Source organism: Dendropsophus ebraccatus, chromosome 4, assembly GCF_027789765.1.
Source record: "Dendropsophus ebraccatus isolate aDenEbr1 chromosome 4, aDenEbr1.pat, whole genome shotgun sequence".
NCBI lineage: Eukaryota > Metazoa > Chordata > Amphibia > Anura > Hylidae > Dendropsophus > Dendropsophus ebraccatus.
This window is the reverse complement of record NC_091457.1, coordinates 77,915,501-77,928,724: the sequence shown is the minus strand read 5'-3', so window position 1 is coordinate 77,928,724 and position 13,224 is coordinate 77,915,501.

The following is a 13,224-nucleotide window of genomic DNA, read 5'->3' as shown; positions in this document are numbered from 1 at the left end:
GTCTGTTAACACGAAGACAAATAGAACTGAATAATAACAAAATGGTAGGTTTTCAGTTATTTTCTTGTTGTAAATGCAAGCATTTTTAGGCTAACCATTATCATTCTATTAACATAAAAAAACATTTATACATTTTAATGAGAAGGGCATTTTGTGTTGAGTCAAAAGTTGAGATCCAATATTATAGTTAGAGGTGTCTCCTGATCAACACAAAGCCCACATCTCTCTCTCTCTCTCTATATATATATATATAATACTACATATATATATATATATGTATATATCATTTTAGCAGTTTAGAGAAATTCCAATACACACACAAAACTCCAAACAAACAAAATTGTTGCACCTTTTCAAAATTGTGGTTAAACAACTTTGTTTCAAGCAAGTGGTGCTTATTCAGACTCACCTGTGGCAAGTAGCAGATGTGGGCAATATAAAAACCCCACCTAAGGGCCCTATTCCACAGGAGCGATAATTGGCCGAATCGGCCCCATTCGGCTGATCGTTCTTTTAGGTTCAGACCTAAAAACATCGTTAGCCACCAGCGCATCGCTATGGTTGAATAGTGGTGCGCGGCGGCTACCGACAATTTCAGCAGAACCATACATTACCTGTCCGGAAACGCTGTGGTCAGTGATTGGCTGAGCGGTCTGTCAGTTCAGACAGCCCGGCTCCTTCTGCCGCGCGGGTTCGGGAGAAGAAGACCTGCGCCCGGACAGTTAATGTATGAAGCAAGGGCTGCAAGGACATCAGTAACGATGTCCCTGCAGCCCTTGTTTCATGATCATCGGGGCCGTGGAATAGGCCCAGTAAACGAGCGCCAATCTAGCAGATCGGCGTTCGTTTACATCGTTGCTCGGCCCGTGGAATAGGACCCTAAAACCAGATAAGAAAGGTGAGACATTGACTCAGCATTGTTTGTTTGTGTGTCACACTAAGGGCCCTATTCCACTGGAAGTTTATCGTTCAGATATTCGTTACCGATAAATGATCTCTTTAGCGACCTTCTTCAGTTCATTTACACAATCCAACAGAACAATGGTCTTTAATTCTAGAAGTTTGCTTCAGATTGATTCCATGGAACGATGAACAACAGATTATTGTTCAAGTAGGTAGGGTGATTTTTTTTCTCATTCTCTCTGCCTCCGGTGGGTGTATTTTTCCTTTTATATTCGTAGGCAATCTATGAATATTATTAATGTTCATGCGCAATATATCCTATTATGTTAAAGTTTTCCAAGCTTTCTTAATTATTTATTTCTTTTTTAATCGATATGGATTTACATAAAGAACACAAGCGGCTGGACTTCTTTCGTATGCAGTGTATACCATTGCTCAACACATACATTTAAAAAAAAATCCTTTGAGCGAACTTTCTGTTGCGTAGTCAAATGTATGAAGCATGGAGAACAAACAGAGAAGAAAACTGTCTGAGGACAGTCTCAAGGATACAAGTCCATCTCCAGAGATCTTGATGTTCCTACAGCTGTCCTACGGGTTCATGATGCCTTAGTGTCAGCAGCAACTACCTGTTGACATTTGAATTAAAGGGGTACTCCGGTGAGTTTTTTTTTTTTTGCATCAACTGGTGTGAAAGTTAAACAGATTTGTAAATGACTTCTGTTAAAAAATCTCAAGACTTACAGTACTTATCAGCTGCTGTATGTCATGCATGAAGTGGTGTTTTCTTCCCAGTCTGACATGGTGCTCTCCGCTGCCACCTCTGTCTGTGACAGGAGCTGTCCAGAGTAGTAGTAAATCCCCATAGAAAACCTCTTCTGCTCTGGACAGTTCCTGTCAGGGACAGGGGTGGCAGAGAGGACTATGTGACTTGGAAAGAAAAATCCCCCTACTGTAGGGCATATAGCAGATCATATGTATAGTGTCCTATGCGTGACGCCAAGAAAAATTATCATGTCCCTTTGGTGGTATGTGGTGATATGCTGAGGGTATTGTGTTGCTGGGTGGTGTAGTGCAACCTTAGGGCTCACCTTCTGAAACCTTCCTGTCACGGTGGGGTCCGAGGGTGCTGGGCCCCTTGTCTTCTTCAGCATACATGCAGGGACATATAATTTTTAATAAAAGTCTTCACACAATAGCGGTGAAAGTATATCAAGACTTTACTTGAAGGATAACTATATACAATCCAATACAGGGGCATCTGATGATGGCAAACTGTTGGCTTGATCAGAGTCCTTTGCTTCAGGGGGAGGGTTACCTTGGTTACTATAGCTTAGACTTGGTGGATAAATAGGATTTCAAAGAGACAGACCTGTTCCACAGACTTTATAGCTTTCCGCCTTTATAAAAGGTACGTGTGAATAGGTACTTGAAGTTACTGAAGAGACTTGACGCTGTCAACGCTCGCTATCATGTAGGAGGAAGATGCATGGATGCATCTGTTTTGTGGACAGATGAGATCAAAATAGAGCTTTTCTGTAATGCACATCACTCTACAAGGGGAAGAACACTGTACCTACAGCCAAATATGGTGGATGTGCAAAGCCATTTTGTGTTTTGTTTGTTTGTTTTTCTGCCTCTGGATGTGTTGAACTTTTTTTTTTCCTTTCTTTTGTTCCAATACACACACATTTCAGGGATGTCACACTTTCAGCCATGACTGTATATATCAATAATATAGCGTTAAAAGCATAATGCATTTTTTATAAACCATGTCACATGGAGAAAAAAGGCATTTATATTAATTCCATATTTGCAGAACATCACATATTAGTTATATAAGTGCCTCTCCATCCATATAATAAATCTTTCATGTGCTCATCAGCGTTTCTGTTCTCTCATTCTGCATGGCATTTCACTTGTTAAAGCAGCAGTTTGTTCTTCAGAGCAGCTTTTCCTGCTGTGACTGTATGTCGAGCGTTAGGCCTTATGAACACGTCCCAAGAAGCCACGTAGCTGTGTCAGTACAGCAGCCCGAAGATTTAAAGTGAATGTACCATCAGGCCCGGGCTGAAGCTCGGACCCACCCTAGTTGAAGGAAGCCCCTGCCCCTCTATGATATGGCTCCATTGAGGGTGGGTCGGCCACCTCCAGTGCTCCAGCTCTGGCCTGATGGTACATTTACTTTAAACTGTTTCAGAGCTTCTGGCATCATAATGATACATGATGCTGTGAGTTCCGAAAATTTCAAATCATTGCACACTGTACTGCAGTGATAATTTTTATCTCTGTTTAATTGGGATGTGGGCGTACCGCTGCACACAATAGAGCATGCGGCCAAAGCCACACGCTCCATTGTGTGAACTGACATGTCAGTGCAGCCGCTATTCAATGAATAGCGGCTGCAGAAAATTGACGTCAGTTTTTCCTGCGGCCGGATGGAATCCCAGCTGTGTGTATACGCTCCGGCTGGGATTCCATTCATCGAAATGCAACATATGTTTTGCATGAATCATGGCCGTTGTTGCAAATTGTAACAACGGCCGTGATTTATGAAAAACATATGTTGTGTGAGCATAGCCTTATTCTGTAGTTAGCCATTTTGAAGGCTGTGTTGAAAATTTTTTGTCCACCTTGTCACCCACCTCTTCATGCCTGCCAATTATGTATGTTACTTCAATAATCATTTGTGTTCCTGGAACTTGTCCCACAGAAAACATCTCCCCATATGGCTCTGTTGATAGAAAAATAAGAGTAATGCCTCTTAAAGGGATATTCAGGATATGGAAGATTCTCATACAGTGCTGGGGTTTCTTAGGAAATGGAAAAAAAACCCTCACCTACATTGTTCTCTTCTATGTCAATTTCTAGCTGCTGGCTTGTTACTCTGCCTGCTACTTGCAAGAAGGGTCCCTCAGCCATTACTGGATGAATTAGGACACCACTCTCAGTAAAGGTTCACTTTCCTTCTTGTCTCCCTGTGTCTGGTTTACATTGCACCTACACCATCTTGGATGACTTCCCCACCTACCACCAGGCAGATACAGTATCACTATCAATCCCTTTTTTTTTATTAAAATAGTCCACTATGTATAAGCTGGCCATAGACTTCCTACTGCTAAGACCCTCAGTAACCAACTGGAGTTTGTGGAGGAAACTGACAGTAAGTGTTCAATTCCCCTGAAGCACCACCACAGGAAAGAAGGAATGAAGCCATACTCAGTTCATATGATGCATTAAAGGGGTACTCCGGCGCTGATTAAAAACAAACAAGCAAACAATCAATCAAACAGTTGGTGGCATAATTTTTTCTTTGCTTCCTGGTTTAGTCTTTCCCATGATGCACTTTGTCTCCTGTGATGTCTGATTCTGTAAAACTGTTAGATGGCTTACAGCTTGTTCAGCCAATCAGAGATGAGTAACCTGAGTTATCTGACAAAGGGAGGCTGGCCTAACAGGGCTTAGACACGCCTTCCTCTTGATGATGTCATTGTCACAAGATGGCTTCCACAGAGCAGCCTGGGGTCAACAGTCATTAGGTAAGAATTAGTTTACTTCACTTCCTGGTGGGGGGTTAAGGGGGGAAAACATAGGGAAGAGGGCATATAGGTAATTGAAGCATATTACAAAGTTATATAACTTTGTAATGTGTTTCAGTAACTGTGAAAAAGCTTTTAGCTGGAGTACCCCTTTAACGTGCTGGATCCTCCAGACTGAGAGTGGCTCTCTACTCACTGTGTCATCAGGGGCTATCCTGCAGGTGACCCCTTCCACTTTCACCATTACATTAAATTCACTAAGGGCTTATTCACTCTTTCCATAATTTTGTCCGCAATAGCGGCTCTAAAGTATGGACAGAATTAGTGCCCACTTATTTCCATAGGGCTATTCACACTATCCGTAGTTTTACCACACCACAACACAAAAAGACATGTCCAATACGGACCATAACTGAGAAATGGATTAGCCAATAGAAGTTAACAGGATGCACAATTTTTGTAGAATGAGGACGAGATTGCAGACAATAATGTACGGACCACTGAATGTGTGAGTGAGGCCTAACAGGGCATATGAACATAGTTTGTTTATCATGGAATGCACCAATCATGTGACTGTGCACTGTGTTATAATAAAGGTAGCCGCACAACTGGGCACCTGTCGTATATTACAGAGGGCTGTGATTTATACACAGGCAGTAATAGGCTGTCTCTCTGCAGTAGACACCATCTTTCTTCATCAGCAGCTTCCACCTCATGTTGCAGTTTCTTAAGTAGATTGCCACCTTCTGATCCAAATTTAGCTCCATTCTGCCGTCTTAGATTAAAATATCCAGGTCACTTCTGCTCACAGGGAACTGTATTAGAAATAGAAATCAGGTCTTGTGTAGATCTTGGATAACAAACAGGATCTTTTTGGCAGCAAAGAAATCTGTAATTCCCTCAAGCTGTGCTATATTACAAATTGTGACAAAAAAAAAATGAAGTTGAAAAACATTGGTTACATATAAGCAAAGAGAGACATCGCCATTATAGTGCCCATAGGGATTATCATCCTGCTTTCCAGACACCCTGAATGGTAAAAGTAACCTGCATCACCACACAGAATTGAATACCTTTCCCACTTTTCTATGTAAATGACAGTCATGCAAATCTACCATGTTTCTCCGAAAATAGGACTGTGTCTTATATTAATTTTTGTTCCCAAAGATGTGCTATATCTTATTTTCAGTGAATGTCTTTTTTTGTCCGGGCAGGACTACCCTCAGTGCACCAATCTGCCCCACCCCTGCTTATTAATATAGGGGCAGTGCTCTGCAGTGACGTTACTCTCAACCAGTGTGTCTCAATTCCAGTCCACAAGGCCACCAACAGGTCATGTTTTGAGGATTTCTTTACTATTTCACAGGTGATATAACCACAGTCAGTGCATCAGGTTTCACCACAGCCGTTCTTGCTATGGGATATCCTTAAAACATGGCCTGTTGGTGGGTCTTGAGGACTGGAGTTGAGAAACACTGCTCTAAATGCTCATGACTACAGAGCACCGGATGAATATTCATGAGAAGGGGCAGGGTCCAGTGTATTAAACTGCTTTATTTGCATATTGAATAAAGTGAAGATGGACTGAAAGTGGCGCTGGGGTTGAAGGTAAGAAAAGTACCTTGATTCTCAGTTTTCCTGTTCCTATGGGAACATAACATAGGACAAAATAGTCTTCTCTGCTGTTAGTTTCCTTTTGAATGTGGATCTAGCGATGAATCCATGAACCAGAAATCCCAGTATGTAGTGTTACAGGTCCTGTTTACATCCTCTTCCCCTACATGCTTTCTGCGTAGGTGCCATATCATTGCTCACTGTTCATCCATTAATAAACTAGTTTAAAATGAACCATATTACAAATGGCTGTAGTGAATGGGATTGTGGGAGGATGAAAAAAAATTGTATCCGGTAAATTTTTCTGTAACTCTTATTACTCTGTTCAGGCAAAGGGTAATTGCATAACATAGATTCCAGTCACTGTGGCACAGACGTTCTCTCCATATCTCCTGGGCTTTTCTGAATTGTGTAATGACTTTTAGGTTGACGTGGGACTTGTTGGTAGGCCTCTCACGTATTCCTGTTCTCCCTCGACAGTTACTTATTTTTCAGATGAAGTTATTAACTTGCAGAGTTCATTGCCAAACAATTCACAGTACTGATGTGCCCACAATATCAGAATAAATGGGATTAAGGTTCCAAAAAGCAATACACCATGTAACTAACAAGCCCTACAGGGTACATAGTGGGCAATGGAATAATTATATACTTATTGTGTGAAATGCACATAAAGTGTTTTTTCCCTGCACTTACTACTGCATCAAGGCTAAAATGGTGATGTCACGACCCGACTCCCAGAGCTGTGTGGGCTGTTGGAGAGGATGATGGCAGGGGGACACTGAGGGACACAGGGCACCGGAGGGACACTGAGCATCCCCCTGCCATCATCCTCTCCAGCAGCCACAGCCTGCACAGCTCTGGGAGTTGGGTCGTAACATCACTATTTCATCCAGGAAGTGAAGCCTTGATACAGTAGTAAGTGCAGGGAAAAAAGCACTTTATAAGTATTTCCTGTGTATATTGGTGATTTGTATAACTTTTGAGGGCCAATACAATACTTTAACAAAAATATTCACCAAACTTCTCCTTTAATGTAGGAGTATGCATATCCCCAAAGGTGATTGTTGCATAGAAGACTAATTGGGGTGAGGACAGCATAATCTCACATAGGCTATGATCACCCACTGATTTTCTATGGCTGTTATTCGATACTTAAAGCGACCCTGTACCCACAATCTGACCCCCCCCCCCCCCCCCCGTAGCTTCTTTTAATCCAAGATCTGTCCTGAGGTCCGTTCAGCAGGGGATGCAGTTATTGTCCTAAAAAACCACTTTTACACTTGCAGCCCGGTGCCCAACGGCCGTGGCCTAGAGTGTGCATTAGGCTGGCACAACCTCTCCATCCCTCCTCCCCACCCTCTTTATCAATAGTAATGCTCCAGGCAGATTTTCTCCTATTCATTAGCTGTGTGAATACTGCACATGGGCTGGATCGTTAAGGCACCTGTGTAGTGTTCACTGCAGAGGAATAAAAAATATCCTGCCAGGGGCATTTCTAATGAGGAGGGATGTAGGGGTGGTGCAAGGTTAGGGCACGGATGCTCTAGGCCACGGGCACAGGGCTGCAAGTTTAAAAGTTGTTTTTTAGGACAATAACTGCATCACCTGCCGAACGGACCCCAGGACAGATCTTGGATTAAAAGCAGCTATCTGAAGGTACAAGTGGTTTGAGGAGGGGACAGATTGTGGGTACAGTCTCGCTTTAAAATAATGACTGTTGTTTTTCGGTACCAAACAACAGACGTGGTTTAGTATGCTCCAATGACCGTCATTGCAATTGCAGCAGCCATTGGAACATTATTCTAGTTCACAGTCAAAGATGGTCCTTTTGAATGTGTCTTCAATTAAAAGGTCCATTGTTTTAATATTAAGGACAGTGGAAAAAAATAAGTAATATGCATGAACAACTTAAAAAAACGGAACGCAAATTAATGACACAAACATTAATTCGACGGCTACTGCGAAAAGCCGCTGTTATTTTATATATTGTGTAAAACAATGCCCATTGTTTCCATAGACTTTAATGGAAACCAGTGAAGAATGAAAACAATGGCTGTTACTATAGTCCATATCGGTAAACTTGATTATACAGTGTTCACTAACCTGTCTGGATGGCAAAGCCAGTTCCATTTATTCCTCTAGGCACTCACCAACTTAATTCTGTTGTTTTATTAAAGTATAGGTAACATCAGGTATATATAGGACGCGTTTTGGCCAAGCATGGCCTTCATCAGCTCAGTGGTAGAACGCGTCCTATATGTACCTGATGTTACCTGCACTTTAATAAAGCAGCAGAACTAACTTGGTTAGTTTCAGGGTCTTCTCTTCTATATATCTGAGAGGGATAAAAAGACATGGGCAGCGACAATGTGATTGTCAGGGAGATAGACGAGTACAGCAAAAGATTGAGACTTGGGTTAACAATGACAGGAGGAGCAACAGAATGAAGATAGAGGGAAGGAGGAGAAAATGGTGATAGAACAGGGAGACTGAAGAAAACAAGACATAGGGAGCAAGAGAGGGGGAGAAGTGAGATGTAAGAGATGATAGGAAGGTAAAGAAAGAGATGAGGAAGAGTGACAATGAAATTATCTAAAAATCTACAAATTACACTGCATGGCATTTTTCAAAACCTCACTAACAAACAATGAACACAAAATGTCCATGGATTTTAGAGCACACTGAAGATCTTCCAACATGCTCTTTATGTTTCTATCAGGCATCTTACACATATCCAATAATCTCCTTTAAAAGAACAATCTGTAGTGGCTGTAAAAGCTCTTTAAGCACCAGCATTGGTTAATAACTTATGACAGTTATATAACGTGGAACCTACATCCTATCTGAATGTGCGTTGCTGAGCATATCTGATGCCTGCGTGTATCTATGCCACATGTGTGGTTTCATTACCCCAGGTAGTGACGCATTTCATCATAGCATCTGCACAGGGAATATGAATTGCATCAGGCTGGCCTTTCTTGTCTGCAGCTAAAAATGATGTTGGGTACATGGAATTAAGGTCAGATAGATAGATAGATGATAGACAATTAGAATATAGAAATGTATATTACAAACCACAGGGATCTATTCCTCATTCTGAAGATCATTAACATTCATGTGTAATTCTCATTTGTTTCCTGCTTCTCAACTAAGTCCCTGTTGGATAATGGTGCTTTTATTGATCTAAGGCTGGCGCTGGCAGCGATTTGACCCACTAGAAATAAAAAGAATGCCTGGCATTTTCTGCAAATGTTAGCGTGTCTGCTGGAAACATAGATTTTTCAGTTCCTGTTGCCTATTTAGTGCATTTTGCATATTACAGAAGCAAGTCTGCAATGACCTAAACTGAAACCACTACAGGGACCTGTCCTCGTCTTTAGACCTGTGGTCAAGCTAGTTGTGTCTTTATTATGCTAGTCTGAAACTTGCCTAAAGCAACATGATATGGCCCAACCCACTGTGTAAGTGAGCACTGATCTGCTAAATTGGCACTTGCTTACAGAGCTTATACCACATCTCACATCCTGGTGTCAAGCTGTGGGAGAATATTGTCTGCAGTGGTGCCCAGAAGTGGAGGAAAGCGCAAGAACGGAGAAAAGGTGGATGTCTGGATACTTTCTAGCTTCCAGCAAGCAGTGCAACACCCAGAAACCATGGGGAACTCCCCCCACCGTTATCTCAATTGCACCTTTTGTTTATAATGGAACTGGAAAAAAGCTGAGCTCATTCTGGAAAAAGAGATAATCCTAATTAACTGTGCCACTCTGCCCACGCTATCCTGCCATGTGTTAGGAATGTTGGTGCCAGTCTTGTGTGGCAGTCACTGAGGTGATGGCATTATGAATATAAGCATGAAAGGGCTGTAGTTTGTAAATTAGCTGTATACATGTTGGTGTGAAAAAGGGGCTAATATGTACTATGTGTGATTGCTAGTATTGTATGTATTGCAATGAATGCTTATTAGAGATGAGTTGGTATGATTCGATCGAGACGTTATTCGATCGAATATTGCGGTATTTGAATTCAATCGAATAGTATGGCGAATATGTGGGAAACATTTGAAAGCCCTCCCATCTTTTTTAATCCAATCACTATGCAGGGAGGCTGTGAGGGACCCTGGGAGTACGCACGCATCACAAGAACGGTGTCTACCCTCATTGAATGGCTGAACCACATGACCTCGAATTTTAAATACTTGGCTCTCGCCTCTCGACCGTAGATGCGCTTTCAGCCTAGCCAGGGAAAGATCTTGGAGCAGGGAGAGAGAGGTTTTAGTAGCGTTTTGGTCAGGCAGGCTTACTACAGAACCCAAAAGTCCTTTTCAGGGCTAAGATCAAGCAAAAAAGTCATCTCTGAATCCAAAGCACTTCTCAGTGCTAAGAAATAGATAATATAACAGCAGCAGCATCAGCAGGTGTATTCATTCCAGTAACCAAAAACTCATATAGAAAGAGAGACCGGCACTACTCTATTAAAAATGCCAAACAGGGTTTACCAGGTGCAACGGGGTGCTCACTCTACATAGCAATAGACACTGTCCATTCAATGCATAAATAGAAAGGAAATTCAGAGGGCACTCACCGGGGGGAGGATTGAGTTAAAATCATATGTGGGGGCTGCACAGGGTGGTAGGGCAGATACCATATGGGGGATGCACAGGAAGGAGCCTAAAATGTTTCACTGGCAGATTCTGATAAGAAGATTAATGGCCAGGAGAAGACTTTAAGGTGGCCTGGGCTGGATGGAGAAAAAGTGAACAACTTTGATCAGAGGAGACTCACTGGATATAACTGTTCAATCTTATAGGGTCTGTAGTGATAGTGGTCAAGGTGTGGTGATATTATTTAGTGGTATTATTGGTAAGGTGTTTGTCACTTTCAGGGCATTATATTGTGTGCAGAGAAGACTAATGCTACGTTTACACGGAGTGATTATCGGGCGAATTTTCGCGATAACGATCGAATTTGAAAGATAATCGTACGTGTAAAAGCGGCGAACGATCGAAAAATCGTTCACTTTGATCTTTTAACATCTCCGCTCATCCGCAGCCCCCTGCGCCAGCTCGATCACCACCCCCGCCGCCCCGATCACCTCCCCCGCCGCCGCTCCAATCGCCACCCCCCCCCGCTGCCGCTCCAATCGCCCCTACCGATGCGGCCAAGAACATACGTTTCCTGCTCCGCGCAGCAGGTCTTCGGACATCCCCGGCTCCCCTCTTCAGCGCACTGATTGGCTGAAGAGATGAGCCGGGAATTTCAAACGGCTCCTCTTCAGCCAATCAGTACTCCTCTTCAGCACTGATTGGCTGAAGGGGAGCCATTTGAAATTCCCGACTCATCTCTTCAGCCAATCAATGCAACGCAGCACTGATTGGCTGAAGAGGGGATCCGGGAATTTCAAACGGCTCCCCTTCAGCCAATCAGTGCTGCCGTGCATTCATTGGCTGAAGAGGGGAGCCGGGAATTTCAAACGGCTCCCCTTCAGCCAATCAGTGCGCTGAAGAGGGGAGTCGGGGATGTCCGAAGACCTGCTGCGCGGAGCAGGTAACGTATGTTCTTGGCCGCGGCGGCGATCGGAGCGGCGGCGGGGGGGGGCGATCGGAGCGGCGGGGGTGGCGATCAGGGCGGCGCAGTGGGCTGCGGTTGAGCGGGGGGCGGGCTGCGGGCGTATGATCGCAAAAGATTTTTCCGTACGATATATCGTACCGTCTAAACGCTGATCGTTATAAAAAAAAAAAAATCGTTACTTCGAAATCGTTAACCGTACGATTGGGCCAATAATCGCCTCGTGTAAACTTAGCATAATGGTGTGTTTACACAGACAGATTTATCTGATAGATCTTTGAAGCCAAAACCAGGAAGAGACTATAAACAGGGATCAGGTCATGAAGGAAAGACTGGGATCCATCGTCTTTTCAAATCCATTCCTGGCTTTGGCTTCCAAAATCTGTCAGATAAATCTTTCTGTGTAAATGCACCATAAGGGTCCATTTACACAGAAAGATTATCTGACAGATTATCTGCCAAAGATTTGAAGCCAAAGTCAGAAACAGACAATAAACAGAGATCAGGTCATAAAGGAAAGCCTGAGATTTCTCCTCTTTTCAAATCCATTCCTGGCTTTGGCTTCAAATCTTTGGCAATCTGTCAGATAATCTTTCTGGGTAAATGGACCCTTAGAGTATGTCCTTCAAGGGTTAATGTGGGTGATAGAAATGAATAACAGTGCATCCCTGTATACATTTTGGTCCCATGTCCTGCTGTTTCTGGGGGGGAAGGGGAGCAGGGCACCAAAGCAAATTCCCCACAGGGCGCCATCTACCCTAAGGTTGGCCCTGCCTAGGGCACCTCTGCTACTTCAGTGTAAAGCAGCACTATAGTGATTTGTGACAGCTGAATGTCCCAAAACATCTGTGCAGGATGCAGTGGTGCCCTTATCAGCACCAAACACTGAGGCCTTATTCACATGTTCAATATGTTTGTCTGCAAATGTGGATTCGCAATTACGGACAACTTTAGGGCCCATTAATTTTTATTGGGCTGTCCACACATTCCGTAATTTTACGGCTCTGTTATACTCATAGAACTCTATGGAAGCATCTATAATTTGCGAATGATACTGAAGTATTATTTTTATCATTCCCAACTTTTTAACTATCATCTTTCAACTTTTTATGGATTTGTAAAAAATACAGATTATTGGTTTAGTAGGGATGTTCATGAAAATAATCCCTGCATAAAAAAAAAGGAAAAAATTGGCAGCACATCTATGACTCTGTTCACACTACAGGTTGCACGCTGCTTGTGGCTTAAGTATAGACAAAAAAACAGAAGGTGCAACAGCAACCCACAGGTGCAAGGGCTCCTATCTGCCCAGTTGTAGGCTTATTCAGCCCAGGAGAGGCCATTGCTAGCGTGAAAATGCTAGAGAAGGTCCATGTCTCTGAGAACACCTTAACGTTGGTGACATGGTACATTCTGATGAAATAGTTTGCTAAATTCCTCTTTTTAATATCTACAGAGCAGGTGTTTACCGTGTGTACGCTGGGAGGAGTATATACGGTAAGCCCTTGCACCTGTGTGTTGCTGTTGCACCTTCTGTTTTGTTTTGTTTTTTCAACCATCCCTGCATGTCTTATCCTTTAGTCACCACCAGAGCTGTACTC